Here is a 25,835-nt window from a genome sequence, read left to right on the forward strand (position 1 = left end):
ATATTGGAGCGATGTTCAAGACAGTGGACAAAATTAATAGAGGTGAAGCTAACTTGTAACATCATTTAGGCAAATTGTAACATGAATTAGTTCACATTAGATCTACGTACTTCAGTTTTGATCTACGTACGCTCCAGTTGAAGCTAGCCAGCCTATAAATAGTATCAGCCGCTCCAGCGTATAGTCGCCAGCTACCATATTCACATCTCGCTTGAAAAACGCATCTGACCCCGCGTCGCCAACCCCTGGCGACACGGGGGGCGATCCACCGCCGCCAGCCCTAGGCCTCCGCTCTAGTCTCCCCCTCCTGCCGCCGCCCGAGGCCTCGCCGGCGTAGCCTGGCAGTGAAGGCGGCGGCAGGGCCTTCCCTCTCGCGCGGTGGTGGCGATCTCCTGTCGGCGGCGACGACTCATGGCTCGACGGTGCACCGGCGGCAAGGAGCAGCGGGCGCCCGGCGGCGAGTGTGATGGCAGCGGCAATGCAGGCGCCTTCTCCCCACGGCTGAGGAGCACCTGTGGTGGCGGCCCAGATCGCGGGCCTCGCCTTGCCCAGATGGGATTCGGCAGGCCGGCAGATCTGGAGGGCATCTACAGGCGGGCATGGTGGGCCTGACGGCGTCGGCTTAGGCAACGTGGCCGGTTAGGCGGCGGCGGCCTGGATCCATCGTCCAGTCCCCGGCATTGATCCGGGTGAAAACTTGCTTTCGGCTTACTGCCAAAGCTGGCGGTAGCGGCGCTATTTTGCGCCATTCCCTTCTTGAAGGCATCGCCGAGGAGAGTTCAAGGCCACTGGCTGCTACCTCCGGGGGAAACCCTAGATCAGTAGATCGGAAGACGGCGGCGTTCTTATGTCGTTTCCCCCTTGGGGGCGTCGTTCTTGGAGGTGTGCACGGGCTCGAGGGACCAGTGGACCGCATCTTTGATGGAGCGGTGCTTCATCCTACACATTGATGGCGACGGATCTCGACGGCGTGGCGTAGTGCAGATTCGGCGTCTGATGTGCGAGGATGGACTCGCGCAGGCGGACGACGCTGTCTGGCGTCGTGGTGGCGTCGATGGCAGAAAGACCTGGCACGGTTGATGCAACAGTACAGCGCTGAAGATGGACTGGTGGCAGGTGGCTGCGGCGGCCTCATACCCGGCAGACGTCCTGGTTGGGGAGTGCGCCGGACTGGTAGGTGCCCCATACCCGACAGGCGTCCTGGTTGGGACCTCAGGTCTTAGATGATTAGGTTTGGCTGCGAGGTCTGTTTGGTACTAGGCCTAGACTATCAGCATCCCTTCATCAACTGGATAAGAGTAGCGACATATGTTGCCTAGACGGTGGCTTTAGTCTTATTGTTGTATGGCTTTGTAAGGTCTTGTGTGAATTATTAATAAAGTGGCCGCATGCATCGTCCAGATGCAAAGGCCGGGGGCCCTCCTCCTTTAAAAGAAAACCATATTCACATCTCTTATCTTGAAACCTTCTCTTTCTCCACATATCTAGCTACCTCTTTACCTACAAAGCTTGCTCTGCAACAATGGTTGCTGGTGGAGCTTCTCTTCTCGCTGTTGTTGATGTTTTCTCCATGTTAATCATGTCTTCCCGGGTAAATCCGAGGCCTTTATGCAGCGACTGTGAGCCATAATGCCGTACCAACTGCACCACGCAGGTTAAAACCTCCTGCAGTGTTTCTGTAACGGCGGCGCCAGCCCTCGGGAGGGCTGACGGAGACAGGTTTTCGACGGGTGCACCAGTACCTGCTACAGTAGCAACGGCACATGCACATGTGACTGCAACACTGTAGCTGAAAAAGGTTGCATGGGGGTCAGCGACGGCTCCCTACATTGCGAACCTTGCACGTGTGCATATTCGACCAGTGCTATCCCACCTGTAACAAAGACTGCAACAGCAACTGCAAGAAGAAAGGGTGCCACCATGCCTAGGAATAACAAGGTAGTCGATCGGTTGCCTTGCATAGGAAATAACATGGGTAGATTTTGTAAATGCCATGGCCTGGTTCTTTGGTATGGCACATGAGGAATTAATGGGTCGTGCCGCATTTGCATTCTGTTTATCTGTACTGAATAATATGGAAAAAGAAAGAAATTTCACAGTTGACACGGTGTGAAATTATGGTTCTTCAATGTTCTTGTTCCATAGAGCTTGCGTACGTGTGTTGATTGGCTTGTATACATCAGCATGTCCATCCAAGTATGCATTTGTGTGTCGTTGTAGTTTCCAATAACACAGGAAATTGAGACGCGCCTTTGCCATGTTCCTTGTTGAGGTAACTGTTCTTTTCTACTATTATTAAGTGCATGATGCCACACTCCTGATGGATGCATGACGCACGTACCGGACGTCCCTCCTTCTCCAAATTATCATGTCACATGATGGAACAAATGAATCACATGAATCACAAGGATGCTCACTTGCTCAGTCTCAAAAACAAAATGAGAAACAGTTGCAAGTCACATGATGCCCCGACCGCCGCGTCTTGCCCCGACTTGCAGTTAACAAGTCCATGTTCGCCCTCCTACCAGACTAACATAAATCAAGAACTGAAGATGGGGCTGGCGAAGACCAAATCAAAGTCAATTCATGCGATGTGAACACTACAAGCAATTAATGCATCACTTAATAAAAGCTAGTTGCAAGTAAATCTAGGATCGATCCGCTGATCTTGATCTCATCAAAGTCAATGCTTCGTTAAATAACTTTGTATTGACAAGTAATCCGGGGTATCAAAACCTATGCATTTAGCTCAAGTGTCAAGCTAGCCATTCAAGTGGTTGTTCTCTGGAGTAAAAAAAAGTACTCAACAGAAGTGCATGCTATATATATGTCAAAAAACATTGTTACCAAGCAATTTTAGTACTAGCCCCTTTGACGGGTGAGCCACAAAAATGAAGATGTGAAAGTTCATATTGGAGATGTTCAAGACAGTGCCGGGAAATTAATGGAGCCCGGTGACACTCCTCAACACAACTTGTAACATTTTTTAGCCAGACTGTAACATGATGTCATTTACTTTAGATAGTCATCCATCCATATATTTTAGTTTAGATCTACGTATCCTCCACTGCAAGTTAGCTAGCCTATAAATAGTATGAGGAGGCGCACCATATCATATAGCAAGTCACCAGCTAGCTCATTCACATCTCCTATCTCGACACCTTCTATTGCTCCACACATTGACCTCTCTAGCTACAAAGCTTGCTCGGCAACAATGGCCGCAGGTGGGGCTTCTCTTCTTGCTGCTGTTGTTGTTTTCTCCATGTTGATCACGTCTTCCCTGGGGGACCCGAGGCCTTTATGCAGCGAGTGCGAGACTCAATGTCGTACCAGCTGTCAGCACTAGTAGAAAAGGGGGCTTTGGTTCAGGCCGGGTCAGCCCATTAGTCCCGGTTCAGTCCAGAACCGGGACCCATGGGGGCATTGGTCCTGGTTCTTAAGCCCAGGGGGCCGGCCGGGCCACGTGGGCCATTGGTCCCTGTTCGTCTGGACCTTCTGGTCCCGGTTGGTGGGACGAACCGGCACCAATGGACCTGGCTCCTGGCCCACCGCCATTGGTCCCAGTTGGTGGCTTGAACCGGGACCACAGGCTGCCCTTTAGTCCCGGTTCATGCCACGAACCGGGACCAATGAGGTGCCTATATATACCCCTCGCCCGCGAGCAGAGCACTCCAGTGAGTGCTCTGTTTTTCTCTGGCCGGCGAGGGGAGGGCTTTGTGGTGCTCTAGCTCACCTCCTATGCACATGAGGTGTTCGATGAAATGCCCGAGCCACACTAGTTAAGCTTTCTCCTCTCGAAGCTCGACCTCAAAGCTTCATTTTCCTCGAGATTTGTCTAGGTTTAGCGGCCCGTCACGTCCCATTCCCGTCTTCACCGCCGTCGATCGCCCGCGCCGATCTCATCGCCGGCACCACCGTGGTGAGCCTCTTGTTCTTATCTTCTTTCTGAAAGAAAAAAAATTCTTACTTTAGATTATACTTGTCTAATTTTCTTACTATTTTATTGCTTGTTATTATATAGTGCTATGGTTTTGGTATCCGCCCCCGTCGGCCCTCGTCCTGTCTATGATTCGGATGTGGTATATATTATCTTTATAACTATTGGTTCATTTATTGTTTATGAAAATTATGCCGACCAACATGACATAGATTTTATTTATCTAGGAGGTATGTGAACCGGAAATTCCAACCGACCCTATTGTCGAGAGGTTAAATTTAGTTGAAGATGAAAACAATTTCTTGAAGGAAAAAATAGAAAAATTGAGGAGGAGAAGATGATATTTGAGTTGCATGTTGCGGATGTCGTCGATGATCACAAGATCAAGATGGATGCAATGCGCTTGAAGATTAGAAAGATTAGAAAATATGCCATTCGTACCGAGGCTTGGTATCATTATGTCGTTGGATCAATTGTTACCTTGGTTGCGATTATGACCGCATTTGTTTTCGCATTGAAATGTTTTACATAGTTTCAGTGTATGATTTAATTAATTAGATGCTCTGGAGAGTTATATGTTGTTAGATGAGAACTATGTATGTACTTTGGTTTTAATGTGATGATGAACTTCTATTAATTTGGTCACTTAATTATCTATTCATGATGTTCTGTAATGGTTTTTGACACCCTTAATTATATATAATGCACGCAGATGAACCGACAATGGATGTACGGTGACAGACACACCTCTGAGTACATTAAGGGCGTGCATCATTTTCTCGAAGTGGCTGAGGCAAACAAGAAGAATGGTTTTATGTGTTGTCCATGCCCTAAATGTGGGAATACGAAGTCTTGCTATGACCGGAAAATCCTTCACACCCACCTGCTTTACAAGGGTTTCATGCCACACTATAATGTTTGGACGAGGCACGGAGAAATAGGGGTTATGATGGAAGACGGCGAAGAAGAAGAGGACGATGACAACTATGTGCCCCCTGAATACGGTGATGCTCCAACGGGGGAAGCTATTGAAGATCAAGAGGAACCAGACGATGTGCCCAATGATGCTGCAATGGGTGAAGCTGCTGAAGATTAAGAGGAACCAGAAGATGTGCCCGATGATGATCATCTCCGCTGGGTCAATGTCGATGCAAGGACTCAATGCAAAAGTCAAAAGGAGAAGCTGAAGTTCGATCGCATGTCAGAGGATCACAAAAAAGGGTTGTACTCCAATTGCGAATATGGCAACACAATGCTTGGTACCGTACTGGAATTGCTGCAGTGGAAGGCAGAGAATGCTGTGCCTGACAAAGGATTTGAGAAGCTACTGAAAATATTGAAGAAGAAGCTTCCAAAGAATAACGAATTGTCCGACAGTACATACGCAGCAAAGAAGGTCGTATGCCCTCTAGGATTGGAGGTGCAGAAGATACATGCATGCCCTAATGACTGCATCCTCTACCGCGGTGCGTACAAGGATCTGAACGCATGCCCGGTATGCGGTGCATTACGGTACAAGATCAGACGAGATAACCCTGGTGATGTTGACGGCGAGCCCCCCAGGAAGAGGGTTCCTGCGAAGGTGATGTGGTATGCTCCTATAATACCATGGTTGAAACGTCTGCTCAGAAACGGAGAGCATGCCAAGTTGATGCGATGGCACAGTGAGGACCGTAAGAAAGACGGGAAGTTGAGAGCACCCGCTGACGGGTCGCAGTGGAGAAAAATTGAGAGAAAGTACTAGGCTGAGTTTGCAAGTGACCCAAGGAACGTATGGTTTGCTTTAAGCGCGGATGGCATTAATCCTTTCGGGGAGCAGAGCAGCAATCACAGCACTTGGCCCGTGACTCTATGTATGTATAACCTTCCTCCTTGGATGTGCATGAAGCCGAAGTTCATTATGATGCCAGTTCTCATCCAAGGCCCTAAGCAACCCGGCAACGATATTGATGTGTACCTAAGGCCATTAGTTGAAGAACTTTTACAGCTGTGGAATGGAAACGGTGTACGTACGTGGGATGAGCACAGACAGGAGGAATTTAACCTAAAGGCGTTGCTGTTCGTGACCATCAACGATTGGCCCGCTCTCAGTAACCTTTCAGGACAGACAAACAAGGGATACCACGCATGCACGCACTATTTAGATGACACTGAAAGTATATACCTGGACAAATTCAGGAAGAATGTGTACCTGGGCCATCGTCGATTTCTTCCGACCAACCATCAATGTCGAAAGAAAGGCAAGCATTTCAAAGGCGAGGCAGATCACCGGAAGAAGCCCGCCGTGCGTACCGGTGATCACGTACTTGCTATGGTCAATGATTTACAAGTAATCTTTGGAAAGGGCCCCGGCGGACTAGCTGTTCCGAATGACGCTGAGGGACACGCACCCATGTGGAAGAAGAAATCTATATTTTGGGACCTAGCCTACTGGAAAGACCTAGAGGTCCGCTCTTCAATCGACGTGATGCACGTGACGAAGAACCTCTGCGTGAACCTACTAGGCTTCTTGGGCGTGTATGGGAAGACAAAAGATACACCTGAGGCACGGGAGGACCTGCAACGTTTGCACGAAAAAGACAGCATGCCTCCGAAGCAGTATGAAGGCCCTGCTAGCTACGCTCTTACGAAAGAAGAGAAAGAAATCTTCTTTGAATGCCTGCTCAGTATGAAGGTCCCGACTGGCTTCTCGTCGAATATAAAGGGAATAATAAATATGCCAGAGAAAAAGTTTCAGAACCTAAAGTCTCATGACTGCCACGTGATTATGACGCAACTGATTCCGGTTGCATTGAGGGGGCTTCTACCGGAAAACATCCGATTAGCCATTGTGAAGCTATGTGCATTCCTCAATGCAATCTCTCAGAAGGTGATCGATCCAGAAATCGTACCAAGGCTAAGGAGTGATGTGGCGCAATGTCTTGTCAGTTTCGAGCTGGTGTTCCCACCATCCTTCTTCAATATCATGACGCACGTCCTAGTTCATCTAGTCGACGAGATTGTCATCCTGGGGCCCGTATTTCTACACAATATGTTCCCCTTTGAGAGGTTCATGGGAGTTCTAAAGAAATATGTCCGTAACCGCGTTAGGCCAGAAGGAAGCACCTCCATGGCCATCAAACAGAGGATGTCATTGGGTTTTGTGTTGACTTCATTCCTGGCCTTAAGAAGATAGGTCTCCCTAAATCGCGGTATGAGGGGAGACTGACTGGAAAAGGCACGCTTGGAGGGGACCCAATAATATGCAGGGACGGATATTCTTGGTCTCAAGCACACTACATAGTTCTACAGAACTCTACCTTGGTGACCCCGTATGTCGATGAACACAAGAACAGTCTGCGCTCCAAACACTCGGAGCAGTGCGACGACTGGATTACATGTGAACACATCAGGACTTTCAACAGTTGGTTGGAAACACGTCTCAGAGGTGACAACACTGTTTGTGATGAGACGTACTTGTTGTCCAGGGGACCATCTTTGACTGTATTGACTTACAAAGGATACGAGATAAATGGGAATACATTTTACACGATTGAACAAGATCAAAAGCGCACCAACCATAACAGCAGTGTACGCTTTGATGCGGCAACCGAGAGGGAAAGGACACATATTATGGTTACATAGTGGACATATGGGAACTTGACTACGGACATGATTTTAAGGTCCCTTTGTTTAAGTGCAAATGGGTCAATCTGTCAGGAGGCGGGGTACAGGTAGACCTACAGTACGGAATGACAACAGTGGATCTGAAAAATCTTGGGTACACTGACGTACCATTCGTCCTAGCCAATGATGTGGCACATGTTATGTATGTGAAGGGCATGTCTACCAGATCGAGAAAAAGAAAAGATAAGGAAGCGAATACATCATCCAATGAGCCAAAGCGCCACATAGTTCTTTCAGGAAAAAGGGACATCGTGGGAGTGGAGGGCAAGACAGACATGTCTGAAGATTATGAAAAGTTTCATGAAATTCCTCCCTTCAAAGTCAAGGCTGACCCAAGCATCCTGATAAACGATGAAGATTATCCATAGTTATGGCGCAATAAGCAAATGACACAAGCGAAGAAAAAGTGAAGACTTTCTCCCGCAACTATTATGATGATACCATGCCAACTTTGTAACAGACGAGTATGATACCATTGTCCGTTTGGTACATGCACATGCTATATGGGTGAAATTATGATACCATGCCAACTTTCAACTTTTTCAGAGTTCATTTGAAATGCTTTAATGTCTTATGGTTCAGCCCTCGTAATACCATTAATCCCAGTTCACTCCTTGTCAACTATGTTCTCACCAAGAACACTCAAGAGGGCAGCCACGTGGGCCATTGGTCCCGGTTCGTCTGGACCTTTTGGTCTCGGTTCCACGCACGAACTGGGACCAATGAGCCTCGCCCCTGGCCCATGACCATTAGTCCCAGTTTGTGCCACAAACCGGGACTAAAGGGTTGGTCCTTGTTGCGGTCAGAGTTTAGTCCCACCTCGCCAACCGAAGGGCGCTCACACCGGTTTATAAGCTCCTCCCTCTCTGCCTTGTTGAGCTCCACTCAAAGTGAAAATAGATGCCCTTATACAGGGAATTTGACCTAAATTCATACTGAATTTCTCTGAAATTCATAGAATTTTATTATGAATTTAGGTTGAATTCTCTCGATAGGCGCATCTATGCTCATGTTTTTAGTAAAGTTAATCACAAACTTGTGATTCACACAAATTTCATAGAATTCAAATTTTAACTATTCAAATTTGAAAACTAAGGGCAATAATAGAAAGTTTATAATTTTTCTAAAACTAATGGCACTAACAGAAAGTTTATAATTTTTCTGACCTAAAAGCAAAAAGAATTAAAAAGTAAAGCAAAAAACAAAAGAAAATAAATAATGCAAAAAACAAAACAAAAAAATGAAAAAAAAAACTATTTTTCTAGAAAAGTTAATCACAAACTTGTGATTCACACAAATTTCAAAGAATTCAAATTTTAACTATTCAAATTTGAAAACTAATGGCACTAACAGAAAGTTTATATTTTTTCTGACATAAAAGCAAAAAAGAATTAAAAAATAAAGCAAAAAACAAAACAAAATAAATAATGCAAAAAACAAAAAAACTGGAAAAAAACAAAAAAAACGGCCACCTATTGGGCCACCACGGTCTGAATACGACTAGAAACCCCACCTGGGCCAGGATTCAGTCCCGCGGAAGGCCCAATAGGCCCACAGACAGCAGAGTGTGACATTAGGCCCGTAAGCCTGCATTTGAGAGGAGCTCGAGAGGGCAGCCGCAGTGGGGCTTATAAACCACTCCGAGCCCCTCTCAACTAGCGAGGTGGGACTAAACTTTTGGCCGCGGGCAGCGCAAGGCCTTTGGTCCCGGTTGGTGGCACCAACCGGGACTAAAGGGGGGCATTGGTCCCGGTTCGTGGCACCAACCGGTACCAATGCCCACCTTTAGTCCTGGTTGGTGGCACCAACCGGGACTAAAGGTGGCATTGGTCCCGGTTGGTGCCACGAACCGGGACCAATGGCTTTGCTATATAAGCAAACACTTAGCGTTTTTCAGTCATCTCTGCAGTTGCCCACGCCGCCGCTGCCGCCAGGCTGCCCGATTCACACCCTGCCGACGCTGTCGCCGCCCCCGTAGCCGCCCGCGCCCCGCGCCGTCACCACCCCGCGCCGCCCCGACGCCGTCGCTGCGCGCCACCCCGCGCCGTCCTGGTCACCTCCCCGCGCCGCCCCGACGCCGTCGCCGCCCCGCATCGCGCCCCGACGCCGTCCCCTGCCCCGCGCACCACCGCCTCTGCCTCAGGCCGGCCCCGACCTCGTCGTCGCCGACGCCGCCCATAGTGAGCCCCCACACCCTGCCCTGCCCCCTGCCGCCACCGCTGCACATATATAGTCATGCTTTTTTGCATATATGTTGATGATATATGTATGATGTTTTTTTGCATATATGTTGATGTAATGTTTTTTTGCATATATGTTGATGTATGGATATATGCTTTGTATGTATGTATGTATGTATGTAAAGTTTTTTATATATGCAAAAGTTACATTTTTAGAAAAGTTTTATATATTAGCTAGGAAAGGAACAAGAAGAAAAAGAATGAGAGGAAAAAGGACAAAAGAAGAGGAAGAAAGGAGAAGAAGACGAGAAATAAATAAGAAGAGGAAAAAAGAAGAAAAAGAAGAGGAGAAGAAGAAAGGAATAGAGGAGAAGAAGAAAAAATATCTTCTCCTCTTTTTTTTCTTTTTTTTTCTTTGATCTTCTCCTCTGTTTCTTTCTTCTTCTCCTCTTTTTGTTTCTTCTTCGTTTTCTTATGTTTTATCGGGTCTGTCATCGTCGATATACCCCTCCCGATAACTTCAACACGAGGGGGTCGATATACCCCTTCCCCGATAATATTATTTTCCCGTGTATGTATGTCGTCGTTGTCGATATTACCCCCTCCCGATAACTTCAACACGTGGGGGGGGGGGGGTCGATCGATATACCCCCTCCCCGATAACATTATTTTCCCGTGTATGTATGTCGTCGTTGTCGATCTTACCCCCCGACCCTCTCGCTCGACCAAAACTCTCGAGGACACCCAAACCCTAGAAAAAACGATGTCGATCTCCTACCCCCTCCCGCCGCGCCCCTACCCGACAAACTCTCTCGAGGCCACCCCAAACCCTTGAAGCGTTGTCGAGGCCACCCCAAACCCTAGAGAAGCAGCGTCGAGACCACTAATATGATTCCTTGTTGTGATTAGCTAGCTAGTTCTACGTTTGCCACTAATATATCCATCTGTCATGTTTGAATAATAATTGCCATGTTGTAAATATTTGTAGAAACTATGGACAACCCCCGAGACGAAGCAATAGAAGCGGTGTTGGGGGACATAATCGCACAAGGAAGTGATGCCGTCTTCTCATTTCTCAACGACACCGATGGTCTAGAAGGACGGGGTGAAGAAGCAGGCTATGATTATGATGGCTCCTTTGACCCAATGCCGGTGCAAGAAGGAGACCGTGATGACGGCTTCGGTGACCCAATGACGGTGCAAGAAGGAGATCGTGATGACGGCTCCGGTGACTGAACCGAGTCCGGCCAGGTATATATATATTAGTTAAGCCTGTACTGACTAGCTAATTGATGCATTCATTGTTTTGGTATGTACACATATTAATTAACTCTCGTCTTTCTTCTTTTTTCCAGCCCTCCGGATCGAGCACAACTTCGGTAAAGAGACGAGGCCCGAAGAAAAAGTTGCGCTCGGATGAAAGGTTTGAGATCATAGCAATCATGCGCGACGGCCAACCGATTGAACCCATCCGGACAAAAGATGCATTTTCTGCTCAGTGCAGGGTTCTTGTTAGGGACAAGATCCCGATCAGCATCCACCAATGGTATAAGCCTAAGAACGAAGACCCTGAGGTGTCTTATGTCAATGATATGCAGAAAGATGATCTTTGGACTGAGCTGAAGTCAAATTTCACCCTACCGCCAGAGGAGGATCCGGAGAAGCTAGTTAAAGAGCAATTAATCAAGTCTTTTGCTCTTAAGAAGATGGCAGACCTATTCAAGAGATGGAAGCATGAGCTGAAAAGGCTTGTCGACAAAGAAGAGACACCAGAATTCATCGGCAAATATGAGAAGATCAGAGATCACTGACCCGCATTTGTGGCCCACAAGACATTGGAAAAGAGTAAGAAGATGTCGACGACAAACAAGCAAAATGCTGCGAAGAAGAAGCTTCACCATCGCACGGGGTCAGGTGGCTACCTCAAAGCCCGGCCTAAGTGGGCCAAGGCTGAGAATGATCTGCTTGATAAAGGGATCGAACCAGAGACAATGAACTGGCCAGACCGTTGCCAGACTTGGTTCTTCGGGGCTGGCGGAACCTTGGACCCTGTATCAGGGAAGTCCCTTTGGACGGACGAGCAAATGAAAATACCAGTCAAGAAGCTTCAGCACTATATCGATGCAGCGCAGCAAGGGACGTTCGTTCCAGACAGAGAGAACAACGAGCTCACAATGGCCCTCGGGAATCCTGAGCACCCTGGACGGACACGAGGCACGCCAGGCTCCGTTCCGTGGAAGGCTGGTTTTCCAGACGCAGGCGGTTAAAAATGCCAGGAGAGTAGGAAAAAAGTGTTGCAGACCGAACTGCAGGCGCTGCATGCAAGGGTACAAGCGATAGAGGAACGAGAAGCAAATCGTAACAAACGACTTGCCGAAGCTTCCCCTGAAGCTACCCCGCCATCTCAGCGGAGAAGCAGCGTGGCTTCCACCGAGCTGCTTCAGCCAGAGCATGTCTTGACGGCTCCTGCCAGCTACCCCGTGGATGCTATCACGGAGTCTCAACATTGCCACCTTATGACGCAATGTCAGAACTTCAAAGTCAAGGCGGCTGTCGGCTCTGTACGACCTCCTGAACCCGGCGCAACTTTTCACTGTCGTCTGATTCCAGAAGGATATGCTAGGGTGACGGTGGATGAAATAACGGAGGGATTTGAGGACCTCTAGCTTGACCACCCTACTGGTGAAGGGGAGACTCGCCTGGGTTCTGCTCTGAAGACTCCATGCCTATGGCGGAAGGAGCTCATCAACCTTCCAAACTGGATGCCTCCGCCTCCTCCTCCTCCTCCGGCGAGTCAGGGCACTCCGCCTCCTCCACCGCCTCCTCCTCCGGGAGTGACGATCAGGGCACTCGGCCTCCTTCTCCGGCGCGTGGCGGCACTCCGCCTCCTTCTCCGCCTGCGCCGGCGCGCCCGAGCAGCCAGCCTCCTCCTTCTCCGCCTCGTCAGCAAGGGCGGAAGAGACCCGCCGCCGCTCCGGCTGCTCCGGTGCATCGTAGTCCTTCTCCTCCGCCTCGTAAGCAAGGAAAGAAGACAGCCGCAGCCGCTCCGTTTGCTCTGTCGGCGTCTAGCAGTACAACCAGAGGCGGGTGGCAATACAGATCCAGTCCTTCTCTGAAGACTCCAGAGAAGTTATCATACGAGATGACCCTGGAGGAGAATGCGAAGATCGCGCGAGCCGAAGTGACGAACTTCTTTCAAGGGGTGAAAGCAAAGAAACATCCACCTCCGGAGGAGAAAGTAGATCCGGTGAAAGCGAAGCGCACTCTGGCTGCCCTGAGAAAACCACCAAAGTCTCCACCAAAAGGCAACTATGAGCGCATTATTGGAAAGACATTTGTCGAAGAGGAGCGGTCGGGAAGTACTGTCAGTGATCAAAGGATAAAAGAACGACGAGCTGGGAAAAAAATTGCCCAGCTCGGTGAACAAGCGAACCAATCGTGCCCCCCGCTCAAGGTGTCTAGCGACATCGTCGCTAATGATTCGAGGATGGTGCCCGGTTATAGCAATCTTGGAGATTACCTGCTCAACGATATACATTATGATTTCTTGGAGGTGGTACACAGATACGAGTACGGGAAGCCTCTCGTCAAAGATGAAAGATCTCTAACAACGATGATGCGAAGATTGCATGATTGGTACATGAAAACCTGCAGAGAGTCTGGGGGGAGGAATACTTCGACGCTGAGAGTTAGAGAGGAGCATGACCTCGTTGGAATTGAACTGTTGAATGTTCCATTTGAGGAGTTCTTCCAGTTTTTCAATCAAAGGGCCCTCGATAAAGCAACGGTCACTGCTACTGTCTGTAAGTTGTACTACTTCTGTCATTAAGTCTCTCTATATAGGTCAGCTCTTTCATTGCATGTATTTATAATTATCCTCACTATATTATGCAGATTGAAGATCGCCGAATTGAAGAAAAGACAAGTCAGTGATATTGGGTTCATTAACACAAATCTCATAGATGCAACTGAGGTTAAATATCATGCCGAACATACCGAGGCCAACTTGCTACGATCGTTGGTAATAAATGAAAACTAAGATATAATACTCTTTCCTTACAACTTCAAGTGAGTGTTACTGTCTTGTGCATATTCGATTTCCCATATATACTAGTCCAGGTTATAGTAATGTAATTGATGAGTTATGCATGCGTGCGCAGTTTCCACTATATTCTCCTAGAAATTAAGCTTGAGCAGGGACTAGTAACCGTCTTAGACTCGAGACGAAAAGATCCCCAGGAGTATGCGGACATGACTCAAATCCTCGATAAGTAAGTTAAATCGATCATTATCCACCATATCAGCAACTTTGTTCATTTCCTGATATCAAGTAATTTTTTTCTTTGTCTGGAAGGGTTTGGAGAGAATTCACCAAAAAAGCTCCGGGACTGCCGAAGAAGCTGCAATTTAGACACCCGAAAGTAAGTACTATAGTAGCATGTTCCGCGCGTCTCCTAGTGATTCAAGCGCTAGTTTCATCAATACCATTTGGCATGCTTGCTTATCAGTTTGATTGACCTCTATTTCTTGTAAAGTGGTTGTGGCTGGATCAAGGGAATGATTTCTGTGGATACTACGTTTGCGAGTCCATCCGCTACACGACCTGTGAACAGGGGTACTCTGACGAACAATATGAAGTGCGTAAGCAATAATATTTACAATTTTATTTTATTACCATCATTTTTGTTGAGTTTCATTTATTCATATATATATGTATTGACCCCTTCTTCAAATTAGATCTTTCGGATGCGGGATGAACTCCTACCACCAGATCTTCCGAGCAATTCAAGAGGAATTGGCGGCATTCTTCCTTGACCACGTGATCGCTGAAGACGGAGAATACTATGTGGATCCTGTGTTCATATATAATTAGGAGATTATATTGTAAGAGATAATTATTGTATATATGTAGCCGGTAGTGTCGGATAGATATACGAGAACTTGTTGTTCGACCAATCTCTCGGAGAAAGAGAGGTGGTCGATATCACTTCTCTCTGTATGCATATATGTTCATCACGATCTTCTGTTTCCTTCGTTTGCTTACTAGCTAGCCAGCGTGTCTAGTCCTCTCTATACGTATGTATAGTACGTAGCGTCGACCAAGCACGGACATAAGAGAGGACACTTCTCTCTATTAATTAGCTAGCTAACACAATATATGAAACACCTAAATTAACCCGCAAAACCCCCAACCCCCCCCCCCCCCCACTTAAAAAAACAAAAACCCCAGCCCCTGAAATGCTGACGCGTGGATGCCTATTGGTCCCGGTTGGTGCCACCAACCGGGACCAAAGGCCCTCCTGCCTGGGCTCGGTGCACCGGCCACGTGGAGGCCCATCTGTTCTGGTTTGTGTAAGAACCTGGACTAAAGGGCTAGGGCATTAGTAACGACCCTTTAGTCCCGGTTCAAAAACCGGGACAAAAGGCCCTTACCAACCGGGACGAATGGGGGTTTTTCTACTAGTGCAGGCAGAGGCTGCAACCTTCTGCAATGGTATATGCCACCCTGGCGGTGGCCTTCAGGAGGGCTGTCGGAGATACGTCTTTGACGAGTGCAACGTAAAGGGTACCTGCTGCAGTAGCAATGGCACATGCCCTTGTGACTGCAACACCATGCCTAGGAATAACATGTAGTCGATCGGTTGCCTTGCATAGGAAATAGCATGGCTCATTGTAGTCGTGCGTAGATCGACTTTTGTAACCGCCATGACCTGGTTCTGTGGGATGGCACAGAAGGAATTAATGGGTCGTGGCGCATCACCTCCGGCGTTTTTAGCTGAGGATTTGCATTCTGTTTGTCTATACTGAATAATAATATGGAAAAAGAAAGAAATTTCACAAAGTTGACACGGTGTGAAATTATGGTTCTTCAGTGTTTCCCTCTTCCATAGAGCTTGCATACCTGTGTTGATTGGCTTGTATACATCACCTGTCCATACAAGTATGCATTTGTGTGTCGTTGTAGTATATATCCAATAATACTGGAAGGTGATGCGTGGCTTCGACGTGCCATTTACTTTTTTTCGCTTTTGAGGAAACTGTCCCTTTTTATGTAAATAACCTTCCACTGATGATTAGAATGCTTGAGACCTAGCCTTTATAGAACCCTTTTTTGTACCGAAGTCAAGGCTTGTATGGACTAGACTATGTGTGCTTATCTGTTTGAAGAGCATGGATAGAATGGCCGAACTGCATAGATACATAGGAGTAAAATACAGTGAGAGTTAATAGAACATCCTATTTGCGTCGAAGGGGAAAGGTCCACACATAATGAGAAAAAGCATCCAAAATCACAAGGTAATTGAGATAGACAGTATTCCTTAAAAAGGGGAGGTCCATACACGGACATGGATCAATTGAAAAGCAAAAGAAGCAATAGTAGAAGATAAACTAACCAGAAGACAAAACAAGCTTAAGAACACGACACTCGTGGCAGGTATGATCATTAGTATTATTACGAGAAAACGAAAATCTCTTGAGAATTTGACGAAGAGTGGCGGACCTTAGGTGCCGAGGCGGGCGGGCCAGAGATGAATGCCAACGGAGAGGGTGGCGGGTGCAGCGGTAGAGCAGGATGATGGTTGCCCGGGGTACAGGTCGCCTGGGCTATCACGTTTGTGGAAAACCTTCCTGGTGCGAACGTAAACTGAACTCGTCAAATTCAATAGTCACAGGATTATCACGAGTAAAGGAGCGAACAAGAACTAGATTCTTAATAAGATGTTGTGAGGCAACAACATTATTAAGAGATAATGAAAATGATGTTGCTGGAAAAGGAGCGTCTCCAATGTGAGTAAGAGAGAGAGAGAGAGAGAACCCATCACCAAATTTGATGCCCAACGTCTTGGTTGTGGGATGGGAGGAGGATAGATTACCGGGGTTGTAGGCTATGTGTGACGTCGCCCTAGTGTCCATAAACGAATCACCAATGTCGCCGTAGTTGCTTGGAGATGGAGCGGTTTGGAGCGCGGTCAGGAGAGCAGGGTACCATTGTGATGGAGATGGCGGGACCTGCGGCGAGGTGGGGTAGCTGGGGTGGCCACCGAACTGGTGTGGCGCGGCGAAGAAGGCCTGGCGGCCTAGGCATGGTCCAAGGAGACCGGGAGCCGAAGCGCGGGGCACGGGCACGTCGTATGTGCGGACAATGCCAATACACAGGTTGTGGCTGGCACTCTACGGCGGCATTGGCTGATGGTAAGCCAGGCGGGGCTGACCTCCGTTGTTGGTTGTTGTTGTTGTTGTGGGCCTGCCTCATGCGGTCGTCGTTGCGTTGGCGACCATGATCAAAGGGAGGTGAGCTTGACAACGGTTGCTGCTGGAAGGGAGCCAGAGACGAGGTAGGCCACGCCTGAGCCTGCGCTGCGCAGGGGCACCACGCGAGGTGTCGGCGACAAGGGTGTCGCGGACTATTGTGTCGTGGTGTGCTTCATACGACGCTCCTCAAGATGCAGATAGGCCAAGTCCTTGTTGAAAGTGGGCATGGTGAGAATGGTGAGGGCAGCGTTATCAAAGTCCTCATGGAGGCCGCTCGTCAAGGTGGTGAGGAGGATCTCATAGGAGACCTGGACGCTGATGTTGCATATCTCGTCGGAGAGCATCTTCAAGCGCATGATGTATTTGTAAATGGAGGAGTTATTCTGCTGGAAGCTGAACAATTCTTGATGAAGGACAATCTGCTGCAGCTGATTGTCGGTGAAGAGGCCGTTGGCCTTTGTCCACCCCGAGTAGGTTTGATCATTGTCGCGCCCCATCGTGTGGAAGATCACCGGATGATGGGGGCTTCAGACCTAGTTCAATACTTTGCTAAAAATGGAGGAGATGTGATGCGGAGCATCCCCATGGACGTTACTTCGCCACGAGGAAGACCGATGACGAGAGCGCGCGCATATGCCATCGAGACCGAGGTGGACTTTTTCCTCTTTGCTCTACATTCTCATTATCACGAGAGTTGTGTCCTACCTCAAACGGAGGTTCTTTGCATTCTTAGGTACCAAGGAGATTACCATGAAGAGGCTCATGCGACGACTCAAGCCACAAGAGAAGGAGAAGAGGGAAGCAAGGAGGAAGAAGAAGGAAGAGAGGGAAGGGTGGACTCCTCTGGACACCCCGGGTGCCCGGCCAACCAGCCCCGGGTGCCTAGGCCTTCCCCCGCTGGGCGCTGCCACCACTCGGCCAACCCCGGGCCCCGGCCTTGGTGGCCCAGGTGCCCGGCCCCTCCTCCCCAGCCGGCCCGGGTGCCCGGCCCCTAACCCTGGCGCGCCCAGCCGGCCCCGGGTGCCCGGGCCCCCTATGCCGTGCTCCATCCGCCCCTCCCCGGGTGCCCGGGCCTCAACCCCGGGTGCCCGGGCCGTGACCCCCGGGTGCCCGGTCCCTCCCGAAACTAGGCCAAATTTGCTGGACCATCCGGGTACCCGGCCCCTTTTGCCCCGGGTGCCCGGATCCCGACGATGCTTCTCCCGTTTTGACGGTTTTGGATGACTATTTTGCCCCCATGTATCCCCAACTTCCCTTAGACTATAAGTACCCCTTCACTAGCTCATTTGTAAGGATAGCAAAGTATATGTGAGATATTTGGAGAGCTTTGCTCATCTTCCTCCTCTTGGAGATCAAGGCCTCCTCTTGGAGAAGATCCCCTTGTGGATGAAGACCGCCTCTTGGAGATAGGATCCCCATCATAGGATCACCAAGACCTCACCTCCCTTAGGAGTGGGAAGAACTTTACCCTAGTGCTATTTTCCTTGTATTGATCTTGTATTCTTGTGGATCTTGTGTGTTGCTACTCTAGTGGATGTGTGATTTGGGTATGTTTGGGTGATTCTTGCCTTGTGTTCTTGTGTGCTCTTCCCTCTTTCCCCCTCCAAGTGTGAAAAGATCCCTCCTAGGGTTTCACCCTACATCTTGGTATCATGAGCAAGGTTGATTCACATCTTGGAGCCCCTACCCCCACTTGCTAGCTTGATTTTGTTGTTCTTTCGTCCTAATTTCGAAAATCCCCACAAAAATAGCCCCAAAAATTTTTCTTGCATATTGTTAGATATAGTGAGATTTTGTTGTTTTGGTCCATGGATTTGTTGTTTGGCAAGTGGATCTAGCCCATCCACCATCTTCCCCATCTTTTTCACCGCAAAATCCTTCGATTTGTGACTTTTCCCCAAATATTTCGTAAACTTTCGGCCACCCCCGGGCACGCGAACCTTGCACCCCAGGCACCTGGACCCCCGGAACAAATACGAGAAAGTTTCTGCCATCCCCGGGCACCTGGACCCCCGGGCACCCGCACCTCCCAGTTTCACCCCACTTCGTAAAATCGTTTCGGCCATAAATAATTCAACCGGAGTCCAATTTTCGCGTTATTTAGCTCGTTTTGTAGCTATTGACATCCTCCATACCACAAAAATACTAACACCATCATTTGCCATCATCATAGTTTTTGAATTTTGCCATCTTTGCATAGGCCCTCCGCCATAACTTCCACACCACCACATAGAACTTCCGCAACCTAACCATTTTTGGTTCTTATTGCATTTGTGGTTGTTTGAGTTGTGATTTGAGTCTCCTAAGGTGTTTCGGATACTTAGGGACGGTTACATCTTCATCAACCACCGGACACTTGTATTGTGCCATCGACTACATCCACCACGACATTTCCGCATCGACAACGGCCATCCATCCTTTGACACCGCCAACCGTAAGCAAGGACGGTAACATCGACGACATCTTGTATATTTCCTTGCCATTGCACTTGATAACCCGAGCCATTTTGCGTACCTTACCTATTGAGACTAGCGAGTTGTGAATTGCCAGGCCACGCTATATTGTGCACCTTAGTGATACGCCTACTCCGCATAGCTACATTGAGCGTGCAAACTATCTTGCTATCATCATTGTGCCATAAGTCTCTCCCGTGCATATCTTACATACTTGTCTCATATCATACTTGGCTCGAGCATCAAGCGGCCTGGCGCCTTCATGATCGCGGACGCCAACTCATCCTTGAGGAACTTCCTATGGCGGTTGCGCCGGAGCGGCGACACGGCCCGTCAACACGGGCATAGCGGCTGTGCGCCGGCAGCGACCCCGGCTCCTCCTTGACGTGGCATCTGATCTAGACACCCCCGCGGTTGCGCGAGGACTCGGGCTCCTCCTTCACCCATGGTCGCAAATCTTCACTATATCACATGAGCTTACAAATGCCTGGTATTTACAACTGATCAACTTATTCCATGCGGCGGTTTACAATTGATATATACAGTGGATGTGACCTAGGTCAATACTGATCCGTACCGCGGGGGGGGGGGGGGGGGGGGGAGTGTGCGACTTTGCTAACCTCCGGCCCAAGCCTACCGACGACCATGACCACATAACTAGCTAATTACGATGTTTTCAAATGACTAGCCTCCGCCGAGGGAGTACCTAGTTTCTAATTTTTGTTATCAGAAAGACATTGTTTGTTCTTTCAGAAAACACATATAAATAGAAGACTTGCCAAAAATAATTGAGTCCCTGATGAATACTAACTATAGTACTACAACTATGTATTTATGCATGATAACAATCTGTAAAACTGCCTCAAAATAACACTTCAAACATGTAAAAGAACCAAAAATAAGAGATCCATTCTGAATTCTAAAATCATCCTTCAAAGTGTGCAGTAACCCATATTTTTTTTACAATCCTAGCTCTTTACATCCTAACTAGCTAGGATTGTAAAAAAGAATATGGGTTTAAGATTCTGGGAGAAACTGGGGGGAGGTCCGATTCTCAAGATTTTAGGAGAATCGGCCAAAAGAACTGGGGCCTTTGCCAGAATCTGGGGATTCTCCCATAACCCGACCCCTGCCCAGCTTCTCTCAGAATCTTTGAGCACCATTTGTTTTACAATCCTCTGGGAGAAGCTGGGTAGGGGTCGGATTCTGGGAGAATCCCCAGATTCTGGCAAAAGAACTGGGCCTTGATGTCCTTGGAAAACGGACACGTCATTTGTTATTTGGGTGTTGAGAAACTGCTTTTCTTGCCACTTATGGTTGCAAGAAGGATCTAAGAAGCTAGAAATAGATGGAGAATATGTGAGAGTAGATGCATTGTTTGGGACATGAAGTTTCTGCAACCGAGCTCATATGCACCCTCGTGAAAAGTTAAATCGAAAATAGTAAAACACATCAAAAAACTGATTTTTTTTTCCTAAACAAACTTTGATGTATTCTGAACATGCGTGCAAAATTTCATGAAGAAACAACATTCGAATAATGCTGCCGTAAAAAAAATTGATGCTCCGACATAGAGACTTTTTGGAGCATCAATTTATTTCTACGGCAGGATTTTTGGAATGTTACTATATGATGTCCCGCGCGTTGTTGCGTGAATCTTGGTAAAACATATGCATAAGTAGATGCTCCAAATTTAAGAATTCTTTACAGATATATTATCAAAACAATAAAGTAAATGAAGATGTGACAAAATATTGTATGAAAAGAGATATCTATTGGATTGAAATCAAACAGGGTGCTGTGAAATCTTGGTAAAACATGACTTACATATATTTGCTCCAAGCGTTCCACGTATAAATAGTCTAAGCCCGACAGAAATAAGTGAAACAAATTAACATGCATGATTGTTGAGGTGGCATGGTTACATGAATTAGTGCACAAATTGTAACTTATGACCACATGCATGACTTGATGATGTGGCATACTTGCATGAAGAGGAAAAATAGATAGTGGGTTTCAACTATTTAAGAATAGATGATTTCTTTATGAAAATTTTCATGCATGTTCAGAATTCGTCATAGTTTGTTTCCAAAAAAATCAGATTTTTTTATTTTGTTTACTATTCTTTTGATTTTACTGTTCACGAGCATGCATAGGAGCTCAGGTGCAGAAGGATACTTTCGCACTGTTTTTTTTTCTGTTTTACCATGAAGATTGAACACCATCACTTAGTGGTACTTACTTGAAGTTCTTTTTTTTGCGACAGAAAGAGAGTTTTATTCCATAATCAAAGGGTTACAATCGAGAGGCACCAACTCCTCAATACAAGGTGGGCTCCTTCCCAGCCATACGGCAGTAGTAGACTCCGTACGACTATACAATGCCAACCGATGTGCTACCCTATTTTGCTCACGCTTTATTTTTGATGGAACAAACTCTCGATCCTGAAGATGATGCTTGATCTCTAGTACCAAATGCACATAAGCATGGCATGGTAGCTCCGGATAACCATATATCTCCCTACATATGGGATGTGTAATGCCCCGGATCCGATGCGCCAGGTGTCCGCCAGTTATTCGCCGTTGTTGCCTTGTCATTTGCTTGCATGTTGCACTTTCTCATGTCATCATCTGCATTTCATATCATGTCATCATGTGCATTGCATTGGATACGTGTTCGTCTCATGCATCCGAGCATTTTCCCCGTTGTCCGTTTTGCAATCCGACACTCCTATGTCCTCCGGCGCCCCCTTTTGCCTCTTTTCATGTGCGGGTGTTAAACTTTCTCGGAATGACCCGAGGTTTGCCAAGCGGCCTTGGTACACCACCGGTAGACCGCCTGTCAAGTTTCGTGCCATTTGGAGGTCGTTTGATACTCCTACGGTTAACCGGGTAACCGCAAAGGCCTCTTTTATAATGCAGCCCAACACCCTCCAAAACAGCCCAATAACCCATCTAAGTCATCTCCATGCTCTCGGTCGTTCGATCACGATCGTGTGGGAGAAAACCGCACCTCATTTAGAGTCTCCTAGCTCCCTCTACCTATAAATATGTGCCCCTCCCCGAATTTTTCGCGCAGACCAAGCCCTAACCTAGTCCATCTCCGCTGCCGGACGTGTCCGCCGGCGCCGGACACGTCCACCGCCGCCGCCCGACGAATCCTCATGCGCCACGTGGCCCCCGCGCCCTCCCGCCGCCGCCGGCCCGCAGGGCCCGAGTCGGGCCCGCGCGGCCCGCCCGTCCGCCGCCGCCCGCTGGTCCGAGCGCCTCCCGGCCCGGCACCACGCGCCACCGCGCCTGCCACCCTCCGCCGCCTCGTGCCATGGCCGCCACCGCCTCTACGCTCCGCCCACGCCTCCTCCTCGCCGGTCGCCGCCCCGAGCACGCCGCGGAGCTCCGCCATCCGCCCGCGCCGGCGAACTCGCCGTTCCGCGCGCCTCCGCCGCCCTGGCCGGTCCCGCCACCTCCACGTCGTGGTCCGGCACCTCCCCGTGGTCCCCGTCATTGCCGGAGTTCGCGGAAGCTCGCCGGAGCTCCACTCCGGCAAGATCTACCCCGGGTGGATGAGATCCACCGGGAGACGAACCAAACAGCACCCGCGCCCCGGATCCCTCCGTTCCGGATATCCTCGTCCCGTTGACTTCCAGAGGGTATAAATTTCACTAAGTCTTTGAGATTTTTGAGTGTATGATATATCAAAATGTTCATCTGGTCCCCTGTTCATCGCATCATAACTTATTGTGTGCTGCTCCGTTTTGAGTGTATGATATATCAAAATGTTCATCTGGTTGTGATCTTCATGTTGTTCCATTGTGCCATGTTTGTTTGAGTTTATCTTGATGCCCGAAATGTTGTTGGAAGAGTGCTAGTTTCTGTTAGTTTCAGTTTCTTATCAGAACATGCTCATTTGTCATTTTTGCCATGATTGATGTGTGCATCCTATGATCTTGAGCCCTACATGTGTTTTGAAGTATGCCATGGCATCTTTACAGGGGTGTATGACATGTATTTTTGTGATCTATGTGGTGACTAGAACAAGCATGCAAACTAGGCTTCGTGATGTTGCTGATTTCAGCCTTTGTTCTGCTGTTATTGTGATGCCATGTATTCATGTTGCTACAGTGAGATCCATGCCTCTTTTGAGTATGTTCAGTAAGAGTGTTTTGTTCATATGGTTATGCTATATCCATTTATGCCTCTGGTTGCAATTATAGAGTGCTCTAGCATGTCTTAATCTTTCTCTACTTTTGCTATAAAATGTTCCTGGCAGATTGTTAACATGTTTAGCAATTTTGCCTAGCTTGTTGTAGTTGATCCGTGCATGCTATGTTGTTGTTCTTGCCATGTCTAGCTTCTATGCCATGTCTATTTTCTGGGTGTATGCTTAATTTGTCATGCAAAGCCTCGTAGTGAGTGCATCGAGCTCGTAAACATGCCTACTTGTTATCTGTTTGCCATGCTCCAGTTTTTCACTAGTCTGAATCTGTTTATGTTTTTGCTATGTTCGCATGCTTGCAATTGTATCTTCTGATCTCTTATAGCTTATGGTCACTAAGGGACTTTTGTTGTATGCTTTGAGTAGATTCATGTCATGCCTTTCTTTGCCATGATAAGTTCCTGTAACGTGGTGTTTGATAGCTCTAAACATTGCAACCTGATGTTATTTCTGCCATGTCCTGAAATTCTGCTAAGTCTGTGAACCTGTTATTATTTGCAATATTGCCATGCTTGTTTGAGTATGATCTAGTGATTTATGGAGATAGCTCAGTGTTCATGTTTTGTTATGCTTTACCTATACTTGATGTCAGTGCCTTTTGTTTTCATGTTGAGATCCTGTAGCATGTTGTTTTGATGCTTATAAGATGCCTAGTTGCTGTTTTGGACAGCATGTCCTTTGACCTTGTATATTGTGTATGTGTTGAACCGTTGCTCCGTTTTGAGTGTGCTCTATATGAAACTTGCTTAGTTTTGCATGTAGTTTCATGTTACCTTGTTGCATCCATGTTTTGGAGTGTGTGCTTGATGTTTGAATGCATTTTGCATCAATGCCATGTTTATCTTGTTTTGCTCATATCTTCTAGGCCGTAGCTCCGAACCTAATGAACTTTATATGTAACTTGACTAGAATTTCGTGTAGATCATCGTGGTGCATCTTAACTTGCTGTTTAACAACTTGAACATAAGGTTTATTCAGATCTGGACCAATTTCGAAATTTGCATATGAGGACTTACCGGAATTGTTATATGTTGTTTCCGGCCTCATTTAAACTTGCTTTGATGTGTTGTTCTTGTATGCATCATCTCTTGCCATGAGTAGCTTCATGTAGCCTTGTCATGCATCATCCTTGGTTGAGCATCATGCCTTGTTCATGTGTGGTGCGTTTACCATGTTGTGTGCTTCTTCTCGCTAGTTCCCGTTTCGTTGCGATCGTGAGGATTCGTTCGTCTTCGTGGCTTCATCTTCTTCATGGACTCGTTCTTCTTCCCTGCGGGATTTCAGGCAAGATGACTGTCACCTTGGATCTCATTACTATCATTGCTATGCTAGTTGCTTCGTTCTATTGCTATGCTAGTTGCTTCGTTCTATTGCTATGCTGCGTTACCTACCACTTGCTGCTCAAGCCTCCCAAATTGCCATGAACCTCTAACCTTTGTCACCCTTCCTAGCAAACCGTTGTTTGGCTATGTTACCGCTTTTGCTCGGCCCCTCTTATAGCGTTGCTAGTTGCAGGTGAAGATGAAGATTGCTCCATGTTGGATTATATTTATGTTGGGATATCACAATATCTCTTATATTATTAATGCATCTATATACTTGGTAAAGGGTGGAAGGCTCGGCCTTATGCCTGGTGTTTTGTTCCACTCTTGCCGCCCTAGTTTTCCGTCATATCGGTATTATGTTCCCGGATTTTGCGTCCCTAACGCGGTTGGGTGATTTATGGGACCCCCTTGACAGTTCGCTTTGAATAAGACTCCTCCAGCAAGGCCCAACATTGGTTTTACCATTTGCCTCACCTATGCCCTTTTTCCCTTGGGTTTCCAGAGCCCGAGGTTCATCTTTATTTTAGCCCCCCCCCCCCCGGGCCAGTGCTCCTTCGAGTGCTGGTACAAACTAGAGTCCTTTGCAGCGCCACCTCGGGGAAACTTGAGGCCTGGTTTTAGTTGTACGGAGTGCTCATCCGGTGTGCCCTGAGAACGAGATATGTGCAGCTCCTATCGGGATTTGTCGGCACAGTCGGGTGGTCTTGCTGGTCTTGTTTTATTACTGTCAAAATGTCTTGTAGCCGGGATTCCGAGACTGATCGGGTCTTCCCGGGGAGAAGGAATATCCTTCGTTGATCGCGAG

The 25,835-nt window shown here is 47.7% G+C and overlaps 1 long non-coding RNA gene across 2 annotated transcripts; it reads left to right on the forward strand.

The window, feature by feature from the left end:
• The first annotated feature begins 3,128 nt into the window (after positions 1–3,128).
• On the forward strand, positions 3,129–5,954 carry LOC147977554 (uncharacterized). Of its 2 annotated transcripts, XR_015599447.1 has the most exons (4): positions 3,129–3,224; positions 3,840–3,919; positions 4,022–4,079; positions 4,165–5,954. It is a non-coding gene; the product is annotated as an uncharacterized LOC147977554 (long non-coding RNA). The 2 variants fall into 2 exon arrangements; XR_015599446.1 differs by having other exon boundaries at positions 3,138–3,919.
• Positions 5,955–25,835: the final 19,881 nt, after the last annotated feature.

This window comes from Triticum urartu, chromosome 3A, assembly GCF_056163025.1.
Source record: "Triticum urartu cultivar PI428250 chromosome 3A, HENAU_Tu73, whole genome shotgun sequence".
In the NCBI taxonomy this organism is placed as follows: domain Eukaryota; kingdom Viridiplantae; phylum Streptophyta; class Magnoliopsida; order Poales; family Poaceae; genus Triticum; species Triticum urartu.